Below are 11,218 nucleotides of genomic sequence, written 5' to 3'. Positions count from 1 at the left end.
AAACCATTACCAAGCCATTTGAAGTACATTTTCTTGGGAGAAAATGAGACCCTACCTGCCATCATATCCTTATTCCTCACGGCACAAGAAGAAGAGAAACTAGTTCGAGTCTTGAAGGAGTTCAAATCTGCCCTAGGATGGACCTTGGCCGATATCAAGGGTATAAGCCCTACAACGTGCATGCATCACATATTTCTTGAGGAGGGGGCCAAACCAACTAGAGAGGCTCAACGCCGTCTCAACCCTCCAATGATGGAAATTGTGAAAAAGGTGATAATCAAGCTCCTTGATTGTGGAGTGATCTATCCTATCTCCGATAGCCGTTGGGTTTCACCTATTCAATGCGTGCCCAAGAAATCTGGAGTGATGGTTATGGAGAATGCGGAGAATGAGCTTGTACCCACACAAATCCAAACCGGTTGGCGAGTATGCATTGATTATAGGAAGCTAAACGCCACCACAAGGAAGGATCATTTCCCATTGCCGTTCCTAGATCAAATGCTTGAAAGGTTAGCGGGTCATTCCTTTTATTGTTTTCTTGATGGATACTCTGGTTATAATCAAATTGTCATTGCCCCGGATGATCAAGAAAAGACCATTTTTACTTGTCCCTTTGGAAATGCATCAGAAATTGAAGAATGAAGGCACATGGACAACTACAAAGGAGTTGAATTAGCAAGAGAGGAATGATTGCCTTTTGTTAAAGGCAAGACACAATGATAAAAGAGCATGTAAACTAGTTGTTTTTGCATCATTTTGGTCTTTGTTTGTATTGTTTATTGAAGCCACTTGAGTGATTCTTTGCTTTGGAGCTTCTATAAATAGGGAGTGAAGGGAAGAACACTAGAGACACGAAAAAATACCCCCTTTCATCTCAGAAATTCGTCCAGCCACATTCCACACCATTCTACACTCCCAAATCACCATACATCCATAATTCCTTACCTTTGCCGCACCCTCCACCTATCCTAAACACTACCATACCATCTCACATCCATTCCTCCATAAAAATATCACCCAAAACCTGTCCCCAAGTCTTGTGCCGCAGCAAAGAGGAAGGAGGATAGTCCATAGGCGTGCTTGTTGTTCAAAGTGGATCATTGGAGCGTCTAGGTGTTTTCTTTCTTTTGTTTTCAATGTCTAAATTTGTTTATCTTTGTGCTTTGTGAGTATGAGAAACTAAACCCCCCTTAGCTAGGGGGGGAATTCGAAACCATGTTTATGCTTGCAATATGATTTGATTACTTCTAATTGCGTTTCATAAGCTATGAATTCAATTTACTTATCCGTTCGTATAAAAACTGATTTGTGTATGTTGGTTGAGAGTGCACGCTTAATTTTCATGCATGAATTTGATGCTAGAATATAAGGGAGTTTCACCTAATTGTTATGAACTTATATTCGCAAGTAGTGAAGGTTGCTAGTCACAATCGCGTTAAGTAAATTCTTGGCATAAGTTTCATGCAATTCATAGTAACGAGTGCCTCGTCAATGCTTATGTTTTTCATAGAACTTAATGATTCTTGCTTGTATCTCTATTATGCAATTCATGTAGGGAACTTGTAGGGATTGTTTTGGGTTGTCGTATGCAATCATCCAACCCAATAACTTGTGGAAAAACTGAGGGTTAATTAGTGCAATTCACGATTAATTTGGGGCGTTGAGTATTCATAGTTTATCGAAAAGCAACTGGAAATCGTTTTGTATGCAAGTGTGACGTGTGTGGAGAAGAACCTCCTAGCTAGCCTTCCATCCATAAGTTTCATTCAAATTCATTTACAATCTGTTTTGTTTTACAAAGTTTGTTTTGTTTTCAAATTCGTCAAGAACCAATCTCCCATTTATTTCAAAGTGTTAGATTAGTTAGTAATCACTTTAGTTTGTGTTTTTAAGTGTTTTGATTCACCCAAATTTGTCTAAGAATCTGTTTACTTTGTTCTTGTCTTAATTTAATTATTTTCGTCCAAAATCAACCCCATCTTATTTCTTTGAGTCATATTAATTAGAACTTGTCTTAGATTATGTTTTTAAGTGTTTTAGTTCATTAGAAAACCAAAATTTGTCCAAGTTTGTGTTAGAGTCCCAAAACTGCCCAGAAAGTGTTTTTAAGGCAGTTTTGAGTCTTTGGTTGCTGTTTTGAATCTTTTTGTTTATCTTAGTATTTTAAAGTATAGTTTTGCATTCTTTGAGTCTAGTTTAGTGTTTTAAACTTTGTTTGTACATTTTCAAGTCAGTTTCCAAGTGATTTAGCAATCCCTCCTAATCCCCGGCCTAGAACGATCCCTACTTACATACTTTACTACATTTGATAAAAAGAGGGTTTAATTTGTGTGCTTATATATTTCGCATCAGGTGACTTTGGTTTTTTATTGAAGTTGCTCAATTGTTTTATAAATACAAATTCGTCAAAACCAAAGAAAGAAAATTCTTGCTACCATAGCAAGCATGAGATTTTTTGTATTATACGACTTACAGGTAAAATAATTCACAAGAAGAGAACAAATTAGTTGCCAACAATGTCTGTTCATAGTGTATTCGAGAGATTTGGTTATTTGGTTGTGTATAATGATTTAGTGCACCTTATTAACCTTGGCATTGGTTGCTAGTCTGAAAAAATTATAATGATCATGTATTGTAGGCCAAATGATTTGGCAAATGTATCTATGTGGTTTATAATGTTAATGAACCTGTGATGAAGGGTAGTTGATTTTTAGTTAGGTTCGTAATGTCACCACACTTTGGTTTATAAAACTATCTATGTGGTTTATAAAAAAAAAATTGTCTCAAAGGAAAATAGAGAAACAATGTAAAAGTCAAGAGTGGAAATTAATAACTGATAACCAGTTTATCAGTCTGAAACCACATAACAAAAGCCGAATTCGGTTTGACAGGTTCCTTGTCAGCAACAGGAAGAGTTTCAGCAGGGGCCGGAGTAGTGCCATCAACATAACCAAATAAATTGTGACCGAGAAGAAACGGCTTTATTTGACTAAGCCAAATGAGGTAGTTAGACTCGATGAGTTTTAGAAAGTGAGCAATGTTAGGACTGGAGAGAGGGGGTCCAGTGGGATAGAGGAGGAAGAGGGTTGAGTAGTCATGGTAGAATAGGGATGAGAAGTCAAGGCAAAAAGTTTTAGAAGGAGAAATTAGGCTAGGGTTTTACCAGGAGAAATCTAAAACAAGTGAAATCATGTAGAATTGTAATTCCTTCATTTTATTGATGTGACAATATTACAAATATATACTAAACAATTGGCTTGAAATACAAGTAATCCTAAGCCCACAAAGATTTACAAAACCTAGCTCATGAGAATCCTAATTAGATTCTCCTATACTAACATAGACCTAATTAAAATCAGGGGTGCACAAATATGTAGAAGGGTATATAATACAAGGCATTTGAATCTTTTTTTTTAATAATTATCGTAAAAAAAAAAAATGTTGACTCATCATCATAAAATTGGTTAGTTGGATCAAAAGTCAATCAATGGATATTGCCAAGTGAAATCCCAAGAATTAAACTTAATAATTAACTACATAATTGGTCTTGTATCTAATTATTTAGAAGTGTGCTATCCACACACCCCATTTTACTTCTCACACACCCCTTGATAATTTATGTCGGTTGATCTTCTTCAATTCATCCGATCCGACGGTCGAAAATTAAAAGGGTGTGTGAGAAGTAAAATAGGGTGTGTGGATATCACACCCCATTATTTATTGTGAATTTCACTACTCTCCCTTTCTGTGTCTATCCTGATTGTGGTGTAGATAGTATGGTACTGTCATTAGAGGTGGCAAAGGAGAAGTGATGGTGGAAATGGCGATGAGCCGATGACCCTTCTCAATTGCACAGTTACTTCTTAGAGTACGCCGAAAATGGCAATCATATTCACGTTTCAAATGTCAATATATGGATGATGGCTTCTCTATAAATATAGCAAACATGGCACAAGCTATGCATGCGAGACGTTTTTGTTAGAATAGTTGAGGAAATAGAAAAAGGAAATTGTGGGAAGAGAGAAATAAGGGAATATTTTTTTACTTACCATTTTATCCTAAATATGTAACTTCTTTTTTTGTTCAATGTAGTTTAAAGTATTTGAGGGATACTTTGTGGTGCTCATTTCATATCATTTTTCATGATTCAAATTGTCTATATTTTAGTACATCATTCATATAACATTATTGCAAAAACTTAGATCAATTTAAGACCATTAAGACATCTAATTGTAGTGGAAAAAAATAGATGAATACGGTTTTTCGAAGAAATACTAAAATGACTACCATTTAATTCAACACGCAAATAATTTCGAATTTGAATATTTTTTTTGTAGAGATGATCTTTGAGAGAAGACCTAAAAATGAACAATTGGATCGTTGAAATACATCGTAGGATGGGCCCTAAAAAAATCCTTCAAATAAGGATATCCATCAATGGAAAGGGGACTTGTAGTTATAAGGGCATAATTGGCAATGTGTCAAAAGGGTTGACAAGAACCTTCTTTTAATAATAGTAGTAATTTATTACTACAGTCTAGTGATATTCTTCTTTACTTGTAAGTGAGAGATTTTAAGTTTGATTCTCACCAAAAAGCGAATATGAACCACATTATTGCTAGCCCATTGTGAGGCTTAACCCACTCTCCCACCCTTTTAGAGTAGATAATATCGTTTGTTCCACACAAAAAAAAATAGTAAGTTTATGCCACTTAATACTATGGTCTAGTGGTATTTTTATTTACTTATAAATAAGAAATACCAATTTATTCTTCTACCCCTTAGTGTAAATATCTTATTGTATAAAACATTATGCAAACTCAAAACTATATATGGTTACCTAACACTAAAAACAAAAAATTTTATACAACAATATATTTACACAAAGACTCCGCACTTACAAATGAAGAAGAAAATCACTATACCGTATGTGGAGCAAAAAATAATCCCAAAAATCTAAAAGACAACACGTGGACTTTATCCCAAAGAAGACAAGATTGCCTTCATTAAAAGGGCAGGGTTCTCAAATATTCCCACGCATACCTCCACATCCCTGGAGGCGCAAGTAGCTGCCTACGACACCATCAAGCTCATCCACTCATGTCATGGAAAAGTCAAAGGCATTAAAGATATGATTAAGGGTAAATTACACAAAACTACCTTAACTATTAGGCCAGTCACAATTTCATATCTCATCTTTAAAAAATGTCAATGTTATACCTCATCTACGAATTTATTACAATTTCATACCTTCCATTAGTTGTCTATCAATTCCTCCGTTAAATGCTGACGTGACTTGAGACAGGACCTATTTTACATTAAAAAATTAATTAGATATTAACTAAATATAAAAAACATTAAAATTAAAATAAAAAAAAACCAAAAAAACCAAACCCACAGAACTTCCCCATCGACCCATGGGTTTTGTTCCTCCGGGGTCTAGGTCTTCTATGGTGGTGGATTTCATCGAAGAAGATCACCGCGTCGTACGATCTGGTGACGTAGACGAAGCAACTGGGGAGGTTGTTTTTTTTGGGGGGGGGGGGGAACGGATCGACGAGGAAGATCTGAGGGTTTGGCTTTTTTGGTTTTATTTTTTTAATATTTAATTAATTTTTTAATAGAAAGTGGGTCCCGTCTCATGCCAGTCAGCATTTAACGAAGGAATTGACAAACAATTGACGGAATGTAAGAAATTATAATAAATTCGTGATGAGGTATGACATTGACATTTTTTTAAGATGGGGTATGAAACTGTGACTAGCCTAATAGTTGAGGTAGTTTTGTATAATTTACCCTATGATTAATCAATAAACATTATCTTTAATACATTCTTGATTGAAGAACAACTCAAACAACTAAGGAATCCTCCACTATCAATCAAGGATACTGACCTGATAGTTCTAAGATATTATCTCCTAATTAATATCTTAGAATTATTCCTTCCTCATCCATCCGGATGACTCACCTTGGCCAATCATAAGCCGATATGTGTAGGGCAAACCCTACGCCCATCGTCAACCACCTCCTGTAAGTACCTCATCTCCACCATTTACTAGTAAGCTTTTGTTACGCATACAAGTCCTAAATACTTACTCTTTTCCGAGATAATGACTTAGGCATCAGAGGTCCATTGGCCAAACCCCCATCCCCCACCTTGTGGGTGCGTGAAGCTTTGGTCTTTGATCAAAGATGTTCAATGTTTTGTAGGTACAAATTTGTCAAGACTTAAGACGGTAAAGTTTTGTTGCCACACCGTAGTATTAACTGACCACAAAACGGAATTGAATCACCAACCAAATGATCCCAAATGTCAAACCCCGATTTCATGAGTTGTGAACAAAGTTAGGGCAATAAATGCCAGCCCAAATAGGATATTTGAGATAACCTTTTAGCCCAATCCCCAACTCTTGTTCAGTTCTTGTACTTTGTTTTAGTCCCTTTAAAATAACTGCATCCCATCCATGAGCACCTAGTCCACCTTAAGCCCATCCCAACGAATGTCACTAGGACAAGGCTTCATGTTAATCTTCAGTTTACTGTTGTTTTTCTTTTGGACTACAATTTTCAATGTTTATATATTGTGTGGAGTAAAATGGAAAACTTGGCTAAGCAAATCCATGGTACTAATACTACCAAAAGACTTGTTTGGTAACTACTTTAGTTTTAAAAAATAAATAAATCAATTGAATTGAAATCGGAAACTTGTTTCATACCAACTGTCATTTTTTTCAATAAAAAAATGAAACAAAAAGCTAAAAACGAAATAATTTTCAAACGCTCTTTAAAAAAATAATGTCCATTTTTTTTTGTCGTAGAACAATGTTTTTGTTTATTTTTCGTCGACAACGGTGAACAAAGCTCTGAAAAAATAAAAAGAGACAACTACTTTAAAATATCATGAAGTCAAGCGACTCCAATATCAAGAACCTAAAATAAAATAAAATAAAAAAGAGGACGAGCGTTATATGGTGCTCAAAATTTAAAAAGAGTTTGACGACTCTAGTACTAATGTATATAAAAATGTTACGTACTATAATAGGACCATGCGTTTTGGTTCTATACGGAATATTTCTTGGTCCCGAAAACCTTGAGGCTCATAGGAAATTAAGAATTAATTGGGTAAAACTATTAACTACGATTGTTTCCTTGGTTTTCAAGTCTACTTGTTCCATAAGTTTTCTTCCTTACCAAGTTAGAGCTCCTTCTTTATATAAAAGAGGCTTTTTGTCACAAAGAAGACAACGGTTGACTCAGTTCTTTTTGTTGTATTGCTTTCACTGTGTTAAAAAAACAAAACCCGCTTTGTGCATTTGTTGGCTTTTTTTTTTTTTCCTGGGAATTTTGTTGGGTGGTTATATACACACACACATATATAGTGTGGGTGGTCGATATGCCCTAGGTAGGGCATTATTTACGAGGCCAAACAACTTTCAGGAGCCTTTGTCCTGGGTTTCTCAGTCCCTTTCTGCACCTTCAACGTTTGATTCTACTGTAAAATCCAAATCACATCTCTCTCTCTCCCTCAGTGTCTGTGACTCATTATTATTTTTATTTTATTGGGTTACGATTATATTAAACAAGATTCTCTCATCTCCAACGTCACGATTCTTCCTTCTTCGTCAACCCATCTTCTTCTTCTTCTTCTTCTTCTTCTTCTTCTTCTTCTTCTTCTTCTCTTCTCATGATCAATCCATCACAATGGTATGCTCTCTCTCTCTCTCTCTCTCTCTCTCTCTCTCATATGTTTATGTTTATTGGCATGCAGTTTTCTTTCTGGTTTTCTACTTTAATTTAATATCAGCAAGATTTGTGGTACCCTTTTGTGTTTGAATGTTTGAATGTGTGTCACTCGGATGATTTCAATCAATTGATTATGTGTGCTTTGCTTAATGCCACTGGTTTTCACTCAACATGGATTCATTTCTGGTAATTGCCATCTACTTCTCCGAGATCATAGTTTGGACGCAGCAGTAAACATGTACCAATTTTGAAATTAGTTTTTTGTCATATATAGTAGTTAAATACATCTGATCAGTACTTTCGAGTATTAGGTATATGCAAGTAATTTCATGTGTATTAGGCCTGAAACTCCCTCTCGAGTCTCGACCGGTTAAAATTTTAGGAGTCTGAAAATAAGCTGATTAAAAGTCTTTAACAAGTTAAAAATTTGGCTATTTTTTAAAATGTTTATTTTTAATCAGTGGCAAGTAAACATTTTTGTTAATAACAATTTTGGCAGCCTGTAATGCGAGTGATGCTTGGATCACTGGTTAGCCTTGTGACGGCATTGATATCCCGGCCGGCAGCTACAACCACAACCTTGCTCTACCACAGTGATCTCCTCCCTCGAAATTTCAACTCTCGGCGACGGCGGTTAGAGCGATTGGTTCAACGTGACTATCTCGTTCGAGAAAATTGCCTTTTCAGCTCTCTCATCAACGTTTTGAGATGTTTTTGGTAGCATACAACTTGTATATGTAACACATCATGCGTTTGGGTTAATCACTGTCATGTGATCGTTAGGGTTTTTGTTTGTGTAACATGGTGTAGTGGCAAATGACACCATACTTGTGGAGTTGAGTTGGCAAAAAATTTCCATATGTAATATGCCTTGAGCGAATGCAGATTTTGCTTGGTTGAAGCTCTTTCTGTACTTTTTTTTTTTTTTTTTTTTTGAAGATTTTAGGTGATTTGGAGTTTTAGGTGCATGGTTTTCTCAATTAATGGGTTGGCCTGTTGGCACTAATACTATCACAGCCCGTTCCGGGATTTTATATATCGGGGACTTGAAATGACGGAATTACCCTTGGCGGGTATTAAGGTATGTGTGTGTGTGACATATTGGACTAAATGCATTCATTCCTAAACTTTTGGAAACATAGTTTTAGTGGGATTAAAATTTGGATTGTATTTTGTGGTTAGGGAGTTAGAAAATTAAATGGATGGTGATGGTTTGAGGTGGACCACACAACACACACACACACAGTCAACCCTTCTCTCTCCCTCCCCCGTGCCTCTCTCTCTCTTCTCCGTTCAGTCTCTCTCTCCCTCTCGAATTGTACGGACAAGGGTCAATACCCTCGAACTTTCACGGATCAACGCCAAAAAGGTATGGTTTTTCATCCTTTCGACCTCCTGAATCGTTTGGTACTAGTTTTAGGACGTGAAACCTTCGAAATCACGTGAAACCCGAACCCCCATTTTATGTCATTGTTCATGCAATCGTGATATGTTGATTTTCAGGGAATTCTAAGCTTATAGTGAGCTTAGTGAGGTCCCAAGGAAGCTCGGAGTGCTTTGTTTGAAGGTTTTGGACGTCGGGATCACTGGGTTCAAAATTGGCCGGTTTTCTTGGAATTTCTCCGGTGAGATTTCGTAGTTTTTAGAGCCTTAAAGTAGTATAACATGAAACTACATGTTTAGGGCTTCATTTTGATATAAAATACGAAGAAAATGGTTGAGAAACGACGAAGAACAAGGAGATTGAAAAATCTCCAGTTTTCCGGCCACCGGAAAACTCAGTCCGGCGAACCGAGGTAGGAGACACGCGTGGGGGGCGCGTGAACCCATGCCTGCCCAGGCGCGTGGGGGTGCGTGCAGCTTCAGAAAAATTTTCTAAAAATTTCTCGACGTCCGTGACGTCGAGTAGGTCGATGTGGTATATTCGTATACCCAAATTGAGCACCGTATGAGAATTTATTTCGATTTGCTGGTTATGTGCTTTAATTAACGTTGTTATAGTTGTTTCACATATAGGTGACACCTATCCCGAGGACGAGCGCATCCAGGGACGTCACGGGGGTTACGACCCATCGACTTACCAGTGAATGGGCAGTTTTGTTTTCCGTATATACCTATATATTATTGATTTTCCCAGAAATTGAATTTATATGAAAGTATGTTTTCAAATGCCATGCATGCATATTATGAGTTATATGAATTGATAATTGATGCATATATATATGTAATTTGTGTTGTGGACGCACAAGTGAGTATCAGGTGAGTTTATGTTATTCATGTGAATCATTGATGATGTGAATTGTGTTGAGAGCTCATAACCTGCACCCCTGGTGTTAGTGTTTATATTATTCCCCGCACCGCACGCTCACCTTGGATCCAAGTAGGTGCTAGTCGTACAGACCATGAGAGGGTTCCGACATGCTAGTCGTACAGACCACTAGAGGTGGTTCCGACTAGTAGGTGACCTTAGATTATGCGCACAAATGATTGATGAGAGAAGGACTAGAGCGTATTCCTACACCTTTCTTATCGTACAGACTACTTTAGGTAGTTCCGATTTATGTGCAGAGTAGTGCCGTACAGGTCACCGTGGTGACTCCGGTTGGGTTGGATATTGAGCTATGAAATTAACCATATAGGACCAACTGCAGGGTCTCCGGTTGATTCATTATGTCACCTGTTATTTTGATGCATCCATGTTTCGTTATTGACATTTATGGCATGGCATATTTCTGGATTTGTGCTAGATTGATGATTTGTGACATATGAGGATTTATATACTATTATGATATTTTCTAGGGAAGTATACAGGTTTTACAGCGAGGGGTTAGAAATGTTTTAAATGAAATGTTTTGGAAAACTTTGGTGTTACTGACCCACTCAATTTTGTTTTTGCGCCCCTCCAGGTTCTAGTTAGCAGTTGGTTTCTCACGAGGTTTTCTTCGGCGTTCTGACAGACGTCCTGCATGTAGGACTTACCTGCGGGTGTTGTAATTTAATTATGGTCCTACTTGACTGCACCCAGCTCTTAGGCTCTGAATTTGTGTGTTTTACTGTTAAACTCACTCTAACGTGCTGGTGGGATATTACTGCTAGTAGTTGGTTTTCATTCCTTCATATTTCTCATATCTTTTGCTTCTGCATCGTACTTTTGGTTACGTCACGCTCACGTGACGGCCAGCACGCCTTGATTCTAGGATCGGGGTGTGTCAGTTTGGTATCAGAGCCTAGGTTGCGGTCCTGTATAAATTGTTAATGTTCTAATGATCTTTTGATGTTTTCTGTCAGAATTATGCCGCCTCGTAAGGAATCACGCCATGCTTCTGAGCCTAATTTCCCTGATATAACTCAATTAGGGGAAGCGATGGCCTAGGCCTTTCAGAATGCAATCCGCCATCCTCCTCCTCCTCCTCAGAGGACACCCCTGGAGACTATGTATAATCTGAAATTGGATCGTTTCATGGGTAATGAAGGT

The 11,218-nt window shown here is 37.2% G+C and overlaps 2 long non-coding RNA genes across 2 annotated transcripts; both read left to right on the top strand.

The window, feature by feature from the left end:
- The first annotated feature begins 7,268 nt into the window (after positions 1 to 7,268).
- On the top strand, positions 7,269 to 8,644 carry LOC126634378 (uncharacterized). Its single transcript, XR_007627315.1, has 2 exons — positions 7,269 to 7,704; positions 8,243 to 8,644. It is a non-coding gene; the product is annotated as an uncharacterized LOC126634378 (long non-coding RNA).
- A 606-nt stretch (positions 8,645 to 9,250) lies between these two features.
- LOC126634379 (uncharacterized) lies at positions 9,251 to 10,753 on the top strand. Its single transcript, XR_007627316.1, has 3 exons — positions 9,251 to 9,368; positions 9,760 to 9,826; positions 10,650 to 10,753. It is a non-coding gene; the product is annotated as an uncharacterized LOC126634379 (long non-coding RNA).
- Positions 10,754 to 11,218: the final 465 nt, after the last annotated feature.

Source organism: Malus sylvestris, chromosome 9 (genome assembly GCF_916048215.2).
Source record: "Malus sylvestris chromosome 9, drMalSylv7.2, whole genome shotgun sequence".
Classification (NCBI taxonomy): domain Eukaryota; kingdom Viridiplantae; phylum Streptophyta; class Magnoliopsida; order Rosales; family Rosaceae; genus Malus; species Malus sylvestris.
The sequence above is the reverse complement of the archived record's forward strand: the minus strand, read 5'-3'. Positions and strand labels throughout refer to the sequence as shown.